The sequence below is a fragment of the Marmota flaviventris genome, chromosome 10 (genome assembly GCF_047511675.1).
Source record: "Marmota flaviventris isolate mMarFla1 chromosome 10, mMarFla1.hap1, whole genome shotgun sequence".
NCBI classification, from domain to species: domain Eukaryota; kingdom Metazoa; phylum Chordata; class Mammalia; order Rodentia; family Sciuridae; genus Marmota; species Marmota flaviventris.
Genome location: NC_092507.1, coordinates 75,480,298 through 75,494,733, shown reverse-complemented (window position 1 = coordinate 75,494,733; position 14,436 = coordinate 75,480,298).

The following is a 14,436-nucleotide window of genomic DNA, read 5'->3' as shown; positions in this document are numbered from 1 at the left end:
ATGCTGCTTGGTGGGCTGGCCAAAAGGTGGAAAACAGGTGGGCTGAAGGGGGGCAGGATGGAGCAGTCCAGGACACACTAATAAACAACCTTTTGACTCCCTGTAGGAAGGGGCAATTCCTGGGACAGTTAACCCTGGCAACAGACTGGAGCAGGGGCAGGTTCTTGATAAGGGTGGAGGAAGGTTTCTGATAAATTAACATTTCAATCCCCCAGGAGACATCTCCAACTTCCTGTACTCACTCAAAATTGGCCTCCTTGATCTGACCTGAGGATTTGCCTGTCTATACTGACTGCCTGTCTAATTCTGGCTTCAGAACCTCAGATGTCAGCAAAGATGGCTTATCCTGCTTCTGCTGCTCCTGTTGCTGTGAGTATACTTCCAGAAACCTCTGGAACATGCTTTCTGCTGGCTTACCACTAGTTCACTTTTCAGTTAGTCAACCTCTTTTATATCTACCTATGGTAATTGGAATCACTAGGAAACTTACTCGATGGAATATTAACTTAGTTTAATGATTAAATTTATTAAAAAGAAAACCATTTTGTTTTCATTCTTAGAGTTTCGTTAATATATATTCTACCTCAGGAAATACTCTCTGCATAATTTTATGGAACTCTGAAAACTAAGAAAACAATTCAATATCTCTCAGTGTTTCTTAGACTTTAGTGTGCAAATTAGCCACTTAAAGTTCTTGGTTTAAATGAGATGCCTAGGCCCTATCACATAGATTGTGATGGGTGCGGCCCAATATATACATTTCAGATTTTGCAGGTGATTCAAACATTAGGTTTTGAGAAATTCTTTTGGAGGGCAAAATTCTATAATATTTTACCCTCCAACAGCACAAGGAGTCTATGAAATTGAAATTAGTATGTTCTTCTTCCAGGACTGGGCTTTGAAGCAATTTCTACTAAAGCCTTGAGCTTCAGCGCTTAACTAAAGAGGATGTGCTAATTAGGAGGTTAGCTTTGTCAAGTTTGGAATAATTTAAATTTATATATTTTGAATTGATAGAGACTATTTAAGTCACCTATAATTCTACAAACATTTCTTTAGTTGCTGGCACTTCTTTATTTAATTTCTTCTAACAGCTGCATGAATGAATTTGGCAGGGCCCTGAGACCTTCCTTGCATCCCTCTCTAAGCTACCTGCTGCAGACCACTCATAGCTACCTGTTGCCCCTCAGTGGTATCTACTTACACCAAGCCCTCTCTCTCCTCCCTAGAAAACACACCTGATGCTTCTTGGCATAATGATGTAATCCCACAGGAAACAAAGCCTCCTTCACCTCCCACCCAGGTTCTCAGCTTGTCTGTTAAAACTAGAATGACAGCACGGCCCACAGCAGCACCTCCATTCTAAAGGCAGCAAGAAGATGCAGGTAAATCTCTCAAATTTCTTTTTTTTTTTTAAATTTTTTATTGTTGGTTGTTCAAAACATTACATATTTCTTGATATATCATATTTCACACTTTTCATACAGCTATTCTCTTCTCTGGGGCCCAGCCTGGAGCAAGGCCCAGCCTGTGAACCCACATTCAGAAGGTTTCACAAAGATCTATTTATCCCTTTGAGGGACTTATCTAAAATTGGAGAGGGGCAGGCCTTCTCAGCTCCAAGGGCATGCGATGTGTTTCTTATGCTCAGGCAAGTCAAAAAAACTGTATTGAGAAGAATATGATGACATGTTGATAGATATACTCCTAAGTAGTTAGGTTTTGTGGCTCAGCAATTGCTTCCTCTCACTGTAAGTTGAAATGTATTCTTTCATTTGTGTATTTAGATTAATGTAGATTAATCTAAGTATTTAGATTAGTAGTTTCTCAAAATTCAAATTTCTTTACCATCAGCATGTGTCTGCTATGTGTATTAGATTTATATTAAAGTAAAAAAATAAAAAGAAAAAAGAAAAAAACTGTCTTTAAACTTGGAATGTGTGAGGCCCTGGATGAAAGTCTTTGACAAGGTTGAAGAAATGGATTTGAAAATAGCATCATAAAATGAGGGCAGATAACTATGTCCCCTACCTCTGTCCCCTACATAGACCATTGTCCTTAAGTCCAGGATGATATCTCAATAAATCTCCCCTGATATTGGCAGTTTGTCTTCTAGCAAAGGCACACACTGGTTAATATTCCACTAATAAATTTTCCTTTGATCTGGACATATTACTTCTCTATTAATCACTGTTGTATCCATAATTGTGCCTCTAATGCATACAAAAGAAGCCAGTGAAACCTATAGAATGTGCTTGCTCTTAGAGAAAAGAGCTCCAAATCCTGCCCAGAAGGAGCAACAGGGCCTCCTCCTAACAAGCAGCCTTCAGCTAGGGTCAGGGAACAGCACTGGACTCCAGGGACAGACAGTGGTGGCTGCTTCACTGTTGTATGCTGATTGCAAGTCCTTTGTGTGTGAACTGAGGGGTGGGATGACTGGATCAAATAGTAGTTCCATTCCACATTTTCTTAGAAATCTCTATATTGCTTTCCATAGTGGTTGCACCAATTTTCAGTCTCACCAGCAATGTTTGAGTGTATATTTTCCCCACATTCTTGCCAACATTTATTGTTGCTTGTATTCTTGATGATTGCCATTCTGACTGGAATGAGGTGGAATCTCAGTGTAGTTTTGATTTGCATTTCTCTCATGGCTATGATACACCAGTTATCCGTGATGAGATCTGCTTCCTCACATGTTTAAGTATAACTTTCAAAAGGGTGCAGAGGCAAGAATATAAAACAGGGCTTATTTATAAAGGGGTAATGCAAACTTCTCCTGTGAAAGAGAAGGGGGCCATAGCTAGTATCCTGGTGTCCCAAAGAGTGAGAGCATTCTGTCTTCCTTTGCTTTCCTGCTCTCTTCTCCTTATCTCTTTCCTTCCTGCATGTGTGACTAGGCTCAGGAGATTGCCCAGGTGGGATGGTCAAAAGGTGAGAAGCAGATGGGTTGGAGGGACTAAGATGGAGTGATGTGTGCAGGAAGTGGTCCCAGGGTGCATCAATTAACAATTTTTACAATTCTCTGAAGGGAGGGACAATCCCTGGGACAGGTTACCTTAGCAATAGGTTGGAGCTTTGGCAGGTTATCTTGATAAAGGTGGAGGAAGGGCTCTGAAGACATTAAGATTTCAGTTCCTCAGAGGTGGTCTCCAACTTCCTGGACCTAAACTGGACTCCCTTCTCTAGATCGGATTCTTGCCTATCTACACTGAATGTCTGTCTTTAATTCTGACTTCAGCTAAAGATATTGAACATTTTTTTCATATATTTGTTGATTGATTGCATTTATTCTTTGAAGTGTCTGTTCAGTTTCTTTGCCCATCTATTGATTGAGTTATTAGGTTTTTTTTTTTTTTGAGTTTTTAATATATCCTGGAGATTAAAGCTCTATCAGACGTGTGTGTGGTGAAGATTTTTTCCCCATTCTGTTGGCTTCTGTTTTCATGTCATTGATTGTGTCTTTGCTGTGAAGAAGTTTTTTAATTTGAATCCATCCCAATTATTGATCTTGATTTTACTTGTGCACTATAGGAGTCTTGTTAAGGACATCAATTCCTAAGATGATATGGTAGAGATTTGGGCCTTATTTTTCTTCTATTAGGCACAGGGACTCTGTCCTAGTGCCTAAGTCTGTGATCCACTTTGAGTTGATTTTTGAACAAGGTGAGAGATAGGGGTGACATTTCATTTTGCTACATGTAGACTTCTACTCTCTATTTTTTTGCATAATTTACAAAGAAAAAAAAGACCATAGGCTATCAATGCTCTAGTGCCTTTCAGTATGCTGTAGCTAGCTAAACTGCTGCTGAGGAACGCTTTATATGAAGAATCAAGTATAGACCTTCCATATATTTAATTCTCCAAATGAAATACAAGGTGATGGTGAAGAGTTAATTGCAAAGAGGATACTTATTGGGAGAGGTGAGAGTTGGGTGTAACACACTCCTGGAGTAACATGAGCTCCCAGTGAAACGCTTACTAATCTGACACTGGAAGCAGGGAAAGGTTGTGTACTCACCCATGGCACACTCATCCTCATATCTGTGCAGCCTGCCCCTTTGTAGCCCTGCAGGCAGGTGCAGATATCCTTCCCATTCAGAGTTTGGTGTCACACATCACCCCCTTGTGGCTCGGACTGCTGATGCAGGCATCATCCAGATAAGAGACCTGTCCAGAGTGGGGCAAGTGTGGAGAGAGAAAACATCTCTCACTTGGAGAAAAACTTTCTCTTTGACAGAAGAGGGGAAGCCTTATGAGGGGCTCCTCAGAATAGAACAAAAAGATTTACAGGCAACATCCCCTTCACCTGGTCCTATTGCAGGACACACTGTAGCATCAGCAAAGCAACTAGCTGCTCTAGACAAGCTCATGTTCCAACCCTGAGCCCTCAACTAGACATCTCCTCCAGGGCAGAGATGTATAGAGGCCAGAAAATTAGATTATATTAGGGAGTCAGGAACATATGTATATTCTCTGGATTGTCAGATTTAGCAAATAAAATAGAAGATACACAATTAAATTTAATTGTCCAATAAACAGAAAACATTTTCAATGTAACTATGTGTAATATAGCCAAAGCATCCAAGATGTTTTATCTGGCATCCTCATTCCCTGAAGTCTCTTGTGGACTTTAAAGTGGATTATGTCCCAGATGTATCTTATCCTTATAATGTTCCAGGCTTCCTGGGAGAGAAGGTCTGTGATTCTGGTTCATGGAATTCCAGATCCATGACCATAATGTCCTCCAAATGCACTCCAGGCTAGTCCCAATACTGTGACCATGTCCAAAAGCAAACTCTTTTCTCTATTCCTCTAAACCTCTTCCAGTGTCGCTGCATTAGAAAATGTCTTTCCAGTCCACCCCCTTGTAGTTGGAAACTTTGGACATGCTCTTGACTGTTTCTTCCCATTGTTCTCCATATTCATTTTAATCAAAAATCTCATGAACTCTACCTATGAGTAATCTTGTGATTCCACCTATAATGCCAACACCTTCATCTCATCTAAGTCCTGTAATCCATGACCTCCTGAGTCATTATTGCTTCACTTGTGAAGGACAGGTCTTCCAAAAATGTAAATTGGATCATGCCACACATGATTTAAAGCATTTCGTGGAGTTATTATTGTCCTTATCACAAAGTCTAAAATCATCAATATGCATGACCAACATATCTATAAATTGTTACCTTGTGATGACAAAATGAAGCCACACTGTTTTCTAAAGGTTTTGAAAACACTCAAATATCTGAAAATAATCTTTTTTTTTTTTTACCCATGGCATGATTTGGAGTCTATCCCAAACATAGGAGTAACTCCACCCTGTAGCAGAAATTTCAATACTCCAAACAAACAAAACAAAACAAAACAAAAAGAAAGATGTGGAAAAGTTTAAAGAGATTTGTTTATTTTCTATTAAGGGACATTCCCAGAACATAACACCCACATTGTTCACAGCATTCCATTTAAAAGCAGAAAAATCCTTGTGTGCACATGGCCCTGTCCTCAGATAGGTGTGACATGATGGGGGAGACACAGGGAAGAACTTGTGTTCAGTTCTGAGCACTGAAGCTTTCTAAGGATGGACACATAGAGGACAAAACAATGCAACTACACTCACTGACCTGGGGTTTATTCCAGTAGAGAACAGGCACTAGGCCTTGCCTGGGCAGAAAACATCTGCCAGACTTGAACAAAGCTATTCATCTCTATGGCCAGTATGATGAGGAAAAGGCTGCAAAGGGTGAGCAGCAGACTCCCAAACAGTGATGTAGGGTTGTATCTTCATCTTCCACACAACTATGCAGACCCTTGCTATGATAAATGGAGTACCTTTGGCATTTCCTTGGTGGAGACAATGGTCATAGATTTATTAGCATTTCTATTCACATATGAACATAGAATTGTTCAACACAGCATGCTAGGAGATTAGGGCTTAATAGATATTTTCACTTAGAACTCAGTACTGAACATTATTTTCTATCAGATATATAAGGAATTTGTCTTTTTTTGAAATTCAGTGTGGCTGGTGAAGTCAATTTTGTTCTTTTTCCATTTTTTAATCTTTTTTGGGGGGGCACATGATTTTCTTTTTTAATCTGGAAATTTCTAGAATGTTTGATGCTCAGTGTTTTGGAATATTAGGAAAATGAATCTAGTTGGAAAGAATTTAATGTTTTCCCAAAAAGATATCCAGTTATCATGATTATTATGTAATCCATTCTTTTCCCCACTGAGTTAAAATGCCAAATTTATAACATTTTGGGTCCCCATATACATTTCAATTTCAAGCTGGAATGTTTATACCTTTGTAATGCCTTATTTAATATTCTGTCATCAATGACCCACCATTTTGCTTAATTCAATATGTATTTAAAATAATCTTCTATGGCATACTCTTCCACAATACTCCTTTCCTGTATTTTAATAAAGTATTATTTCTTATAGTTATTGCAGTTGTTTATCTAACAGTAATTGAAATTCAAAGTAGTTCCATTTGGACTTGTGTGGTTTGTACATATAACCATAAAATGTTAGCTATTTATTAATCTTCCCACAAGGAACATGACATATCTTTGTATAATATTTAAGATCCCATATTAATAGCTTAAACTTTCTTCTTACAAGTCTTGCATGCTTTTTGTTGAATTTATTTTTCTTGGTTAATATTTTATGGCTTTTGTTAATGAAAACATTTTCTATTTTTTGTCACTAATTATTGATATATACTGGGTTGCTGCTCATTTATTATACTTGCCCTTATAAAATCTAATTTTTATCAGTTTTCTCATTAATACAGAATATATAATGTTTTCTAAATTTCTTTTTTTTTAATATATTTTTAAGTTGTAGTTGGACACGATACCTTTGTTTTATTCATTTTTTTTAAATGTGGTGCTGAGGATCAAACCCAGGGCCTTGCATGTGTAGGCAAGTACTCTACTGCTGAGCACAACCCTAGCCCTCTAAATTTCTTTATTGAAGTAATAAATGCTGAAATCAAAGATTTTTCTATTTGATAACAATATTTATATCATATTCTATTTTTATTATTGCATTCATTAAAGCTCAACCAAACAGTAAGTACTTGGAATTGTAAGTCATTCTTCCCATTTTTCAAAATTTAGTTTTGTTGCCTTTTAAATGTTTTGTAGTAAATACTCTTTATCCAATTTAGGGAGTAGTTTTGTACTTTATGTTTGTGTTAATGGTCTCAGTTCCCCCATTAAGACAAACATTAGCAAAATGGATCAGAAAACACCATACAGCTATGCTCTGCTTACAAGAAACTCATAGGTGAAGACACCCATAAGCTGAAGGTAAAAGAATGAAATAAATTATTCCATGCATATTTCTTTTTCCTGAAAAGAAGCAGGAGTAGCTATTCTCATATCAGACAGGCAAACTTTTTCAAGCAACAGTTAATCAGGATGAAAAAAAGAGGCCACTACATTTTGGTAAAGGGAAAATTCTAATAAGAAGTATAACAATAGTAATCATTTATGCCCCAAATTTTGATGCACTCAATTACATAAAAAAAATTTGAATACATGTAATCCTAGATAGACCCCAACACAATAATACTAGGTGGTTTCCACACACCCTATCATCAATATATAGGTCATCAAAAAAGCAAATCAATAAAGATATCTCCACACTAATTAACACTTTAAATCAAATAGATCTACAGAATATTTCACTCCAAACCAACTGAGTTTACTTTTTATCAGAAGCACATTGAACTGCCTCCAAATTATATCACAATCTAGGCCACAATGCAAAAATATCAATACTATCAAGTACAAAAATATCAATACTATCTCATGTATTCTATAGATCATAATAGAATAAATCTAGAAATCAACAGCAAGAAAAATAATAAAAAGCACAGAAACACATGGAGATTGAACAATACTCTCTGCAATGAAGAATGGATGAAATAAGAAATGAGGACATGTTTATAAATGAATGAGAGCAGGAATAGAACATATCAAAGTCTCTGGGATGGTATACAAGCAATTCTAAAAGTATGACTGACGGTGTGTATTAAAAGAATAGGGAGAATCCTAACTTATTAAGCCCATGCTCTACCTCAATGCCTTAGAAAAAGAAGAACATGCTAACTCCAAAACTAGGAGAAGATAGGAAATAATTAAGATCAGAACCTAAATCAATGAAATTGAGACTAAGAACACAATGCACAACATCAGTGCAATGAAGAGTGAGTGCTTTGAAAAGATAAATAATATCGACAAACTTTTAGAAAAACTAACTGAAAGTGTGAGAAGAACTATTCAAAAACATCAGAGGTGAAAAGGCAATATCACTGCATACTCTTCTGAAGTGCCAAGAATTATCAGAACTTATTTTAAAAAACATACTCAATGAAATGGAAAATCTGCAAGACATTAAAAAATTCTATACATCCATGACCTGCTCAAATTGAATCAGGAAGATTTAGAAAATCTGAACAGACCAATTTCAAGTAATGAAATTGAAATAGCAATTAAAAATCACCCATAAAAGATAAAACCAGAACCAGATGGGTTATTATCTGAGTATTACCCGACCTTTAGAAGAAACAACACCAGTATTTCTCAAATTATTTCATGAAACTGAAATGTAGGGGAAACTCCCAAATGTAGTCTGTGAAGCCCGTATAATGCTGATATCAAAGCCAGACAAAGAAGCATCAAAGAAAGATAACAACAGAACAATAACACCCATGAATAGATGCAAAAACTCTTAAAATATTAGCTAACCACATTCAAAAACACATCAAAAAGATAATACGCCATGATCAAGTTGGTTTCTTTCCAGGGATGCAAGATTGGCTCAACATAAGCAAAGCAAGAAATGTATTGCACTACTTAAACAGAATTAAAGACAAGAATCACATGATCATCCTAATAGGAACAGAAAAGGCCTTGGATAAAATCCAACACCTATTCATGTAAACACTGGAGAAGCTAGGGATTAAAGAAATTTACCAACTTAACATGCTAAAGGTCATTCATGACAACCCAGTCCAACAGCATACTGAATAAAAGAAAACTAAAAACATTACCTCTAAAATCAGGAACAAGACAAGAGTAGGCAAAGGAAATCAAAGGGATACCAATAGGAAAAGAAGTCAAATTATTTCTGTTTGCTGATGACATGATGCTATATCTAGAAGACTCCCTCCCCCCTCAAACAAAATGAACCCCACCAGAAGATTTCTAGTTGAGCAAAGTAGCAAGTTACAAAACAAACACCCAGAAATCAACAGCTTTCCTATAGACTCCAACCAGCTGTGGAAGAAATCAGGAAAATGACTGCATACACAATAACATAAAAAAGTAATTTTATATTGTAAAATGCCCAATAAACTCAGAACTGCTATACATGCCCATAAGGAATTACTTATAACATTGAGGAAAATACCTCATGACTTTGGGTCTTCATTTATCATTAAAATAAGGGAATTGGACTATATACTTTTGTTATGGTCTAAATTAATCAATACAAGTAATAAGTTATAGATTATAGAGTAGAATTAAAAATTATAGATTAGAATGAGAAGGATAATAGGATTATAAGATAAGTGTTATACAATTAGTGATGTTAATTTACCTTAGTCTGCCCTCATTATAAGATAGAAGAAATAACAGTAAGACAGAAGTGGTAATAGTACAATAATATAATCACATAACTGGAAGACAAAAGATTTAAGGTTGTTAGCAATAAGATATAGACAATGCATGTTCATATGTGTATGCCCATAGGTTTTATATAGTTACAGAGAGTTCCAGTCAAATATAGGTTAAGTTACAGATAGGTATATGCCAGTAAAATAAGAGTTAAATATAAAAAATAGTTATAGACAAGTATAAGTAAGTATAGCCATAGTGACTCCATCTTTATGGTTCCCATGTGAAACTGTTATATAAGCTGCTTAAGAAGTACAAAAAAAATGTTTTTCTGTGCTTCATATACCTGCAAATGTACTGGACCCATGATGTACACCCACAACTGTGCTCAAACCCAGGATGTGGTTGTCTGATTCTGCTCTGCTAAGTGCTTTTATCAGCCCTTGTATCCTGCTTGCTTGCAACTCGCAGATTCCATAGGAGGTGGTTTTCTTCCTTAAATGTTGGAACCACAGACAGCCTGGCACACTTCTATCAGAAGGCTGCTTGGGCCCTGGCAGAAGCATCCTTGGCCAGGAAAGTATAGGTAAAATAAAATTATTTGATTTGATTCAAATTCAGACTTAGGGTGTTTTCTGAGCAGTCGCCCCATCACAGTTTCTCTAGCTCCTGCTAAGTTCAGATTCTTTGGGGTTTGTCTGTGCCTTCTGATTTTCAATCATCTGGCTTTTAAAATTTCATCCTGTGCCTCTTGGGCTCCTGTAGCATGTCCTCACTAGCTCAGCTGTTCCACTGTGAATAATTGTGAATAACTGGAGATTGTTTACCCTGGGTTCAAGGAGGACTTTCTCCAGCACTAAAGGCACAGGAGGCCTTTCCCATTTGCTGGCCTCACTGTGTTGCTATGAGGCTGGATTAAATGTCTGCAACCATTTTCGTGACTGGGATTATCTGATAACTTGCCAATACCAGTTCTTTCTTGGAGAAAACTTTTCACCAGAAGGCATAGCATGTGATTTAGTTACTTTCTTTTTCATCTTTCTTTTCATTTCACTTTGGATTTTGATGGGTTTAAATTTTCTCCCTTATTACTCCTCTCTTTCTCCCCCTCCTTCCTTCTCCCTTTGCCCCTGATGTTATTTTCTATTGCACATGGACCCACTTGTTTCTTGTCTGTTAGGTCTTGCCATATCACCCTCAAAATAACTAGATGCAAATGTGGTTTCCCTGATTGCCAAATTTCTTTTTCAATTTTGTTTTGCATTTAAAAAAACTTTTATAATGAAATTACTTTATTCAATTTAATTTTCATAGAATAAAATACATACACCTTGTATGTTAAACTTAAAGGTTTTACATGTCTATACATCTGTGTGACAATGACATGGATCCAAATAGAGACCATTTCCTTTTTCTTGGAATAATCTCTCCTTCCTCTTCCCAGCTGCTATATTTTCTTCACTACGATATTTAAGAATTCACAGGTGAGGGGCACAGTGGCATCCATGCTAAACTCCTGTGGAACCTGCCCTCTGCCGGCTGGAGGTTACCAGGTTTCTGTTCTTGCCACTAAAAGGCTTAGGGGTCACTCCAGGTAAACTGGGCTAATTGGGCTGCACAAAATAATCACACAAGAACCACAAATACCTTTTTCTTTGGGGTCACTGTGATGGCTCCTCTGACCTTAAGGGTCCACAGGAAGAGAGAGAAAGAGAGAGAGCAAGAGCACATGCTGACCCCTTTTATTGAGGAGAAGCTATTCAAATGAGGCAAAGGGTCAGGTTTCAGGGAGCTGAGTCTTATCTTCATGATGTCCACTGTCAGCAGGTTGACTGACACCTGGGTAGGCCACACCCAAGGGCACACAGTAAGAGAAGGGGACACACACAAGGCACTTCCATGGAAGATTCTACCCTAAACAGGGCCAAGGGTTATATTACAAAGGAACAGGTGAGCGTAGCTCCACCCACGGGGCTGTAGCAAGACATGCCTAGGTACAAAGACACAAGTCACTGGAACCCTAGAAGAGTGGGGAACTCTAGCAGCATGGGTGCCTGATGCCACATCACCCAGCAGGGGATTAACTCAAGTCACTTGCTAGGTTGGTCTCCCACAGGAGGTAATGAGGAGTGATGCTTCTATGGACTTCCCTTCTCTGAAGGATACTGAAGGGGGTGAGGACAGGCAGTGGCACTTAACCATTTATACACAGTGGGGGTAATTACCTTGAGAGGCAAGGATATATGATGGTGATTAATCATTGTGGATCCTTAGGAATTAAATAAGTGAGAAGCCCACTAAGAAATTGATTTATGTAATCATCAGACAAACTCCAGTTCTGAGACAAAGATGTGCTTGATTCACCACAGGGGGAATTTGTGACCTCTCGTCCAGTTCATAGGCCTGGAGCTCCTTGTCTGAAGGGAGATTGGATTCCTTTGAGGAATAATGAGCCCTGCATTACTGTCACAGGTAGATGCTGTAAATCTTCCTCCAGGCCCTCCCTGTAGGGACTCAAAGCCTTTGGCTGTGGTAAGGGAAAGAGAGTTTCTTAAGTTCACCATGTTGTGTCTTGTTAGAGTCTGTAAACAAGTCTGGATGGCACCTGGCAAAATGCCAGAGGGAGTGGTTTGTGGAGTAACTCCAGTGAGCCATTAAGTGTGGAGATTCCTTATTGGTTGACTGCTGTATCGAGTTTATGTTAATTAAGATAAGCTGTGTGAAATGTATAAATACCCCTCCGGTCCTACAGTAACCGGCTCCCACTCCAGCTGTATCAATCTACGCAAGTTGTTCATCACCCCCCAGTTATTTTGCTGCAGCCGGACTGCAGCAGTGTCTCTGAGAGATGCTCAAATCAGGAGATCTGTGGTAGCCATGAAAATGCAACACTGGCATCTGCAGCTTCAGGAAGCCTAGCTGGCCAGCAAGCCCAGCTGCTATGCTCTAAATCCAGGACTTGCTGTCATGATCCCAGGCTCTGTACTATCCCACCAGGAAAGCCATTCCCTCCCAATAGAACACCCAAGATGAATCTTAAGGATGTAGAAGCTATTTTCCTTTCCTTGTCTTTCTCCAGTCTGTTTTATTTATGCATATTAACTTGTTTTAGTGAATCCTCTACTATGATACAAAGTGCCTACTGTAGGTTACAGCCTCTTGAATGTGCTCGGTAACATTAGAACCACTTCCCTCCTCCTACTGTGTTCTGGTGCTCATTGCCCACTCTCTGTCCATCTAACCTTCCTAGCTGCTATGACCTGTGTCTACTCTCTACTTCTAGATAATCAGTTTTTTTTAACTTACACAAATGAGTGAGAGTAACCAGTATTTGTCTTTTTGTTCTTCACCACTTATTTGACTAAATATTCTTCTGTTCCATGTTGTTGCTGCAAACGACAGTATTTCATTCTTTTTATGGCTGAATATTATTCTCTTGTGTACATACACCACAGTTTCAGAATCCACTCATTGATAGGGCACATAGGTTGATTGCATATTTTGACTGCCAGGACTACTCCCACAATTAATATGGGTCTGCTGTGTAGGTATCCCGACAGTGGAAATGTACAGGGAAGTGTTCCTCTGGTGAGCAGACTCCCTGGGGGTAACAGGTGCTCTGCTCTTTACTTTTGGAATGACCAGCAGTTTCTCTGTGAAGGTAGTAAGGTAACTATACAGGTGCAGTAGCTAGTTACTATGGTAATGTCCTTAGAGAAAATGGCTCTGTGTCTTAACCAGCCTGGACTTTGATATCAGTTATCTGGCAACTGGTATCTAGTGTGATACAAAGACTCAAATTCAAGGGTTTAATTTGTTCAATCCTCTTCCACAGGATTGATCCTGGTTCTGATATTTGGGCCAGGCTTTAGAAGAAGACCTATTCTAGAGTAGCCCTCCCAAAGCTTAAAACCAAACCTGATAAATCCCACAGGGAAGATGGATTTGTGGTTGAGTCCTGCTAAATTAAAAGGAATAATAATAATAATCTAGTCATGGCACTAACAACCCAAGGTAACTTTTGATATAAATAAACATGGCTGCGTGGAGGGGTAGCCACTTCTTTTCCTGCCTCTGCATCTTGTCTCTGTGTCTCCTTTTATTTTTCTAACACTGCTGGTATCTCTTGGATATAATGTCTTCACACATACAAAGTAGGGGGAATGCTGGATCATATGGTAGTGCTATTTTCAGGTTGTAAAGGTATTCCACACTGTTCTCCATAATGACTACTTGTTTACATTCCCATTGACACTGTATAGTGTTGCCTTTTTGCTACATCCTCACCAACATTATTATTTTTTTATAAAATCCACTCTCTAGTTGGAGTGAGAATTATACTTCATTGTAATTTTGATTTGCATTTCCCTGATAATTAGTGATGCTGAGCATTTTGGCACATATTTGATGACCATTAGTATACCATCTTTTGTGAAACATCAGATCTTTTACCCATTTTAAATCATAGTATTTGCTTTATTTTCTGTTGAGATTTTGAGTTCTTTTTATATGCTGCCTATGTAAATGAATAGTTCAAAAACATTGTCTCTGTATCTGAAGAATGTTTAATTTGATGTTTACTCTGCTGTGCAAAAGCTTTTTAGTTTGATATAATATCATTGGTCTGTTTTTTGCTTTTGTTGCTTGTGTGTTTGAGGGTATTCCAAAAGTGTCCCAGGGTCCTGAACTGTTTCTATTTTGTTTTCTTTCAGTAATTTCAAACTCCACATTTTTACTTTTGGTACAGTTTTACTTTATTTCTTTTTCAGTGCTGGGAATAGAACCCAGGACTGCACACATATTG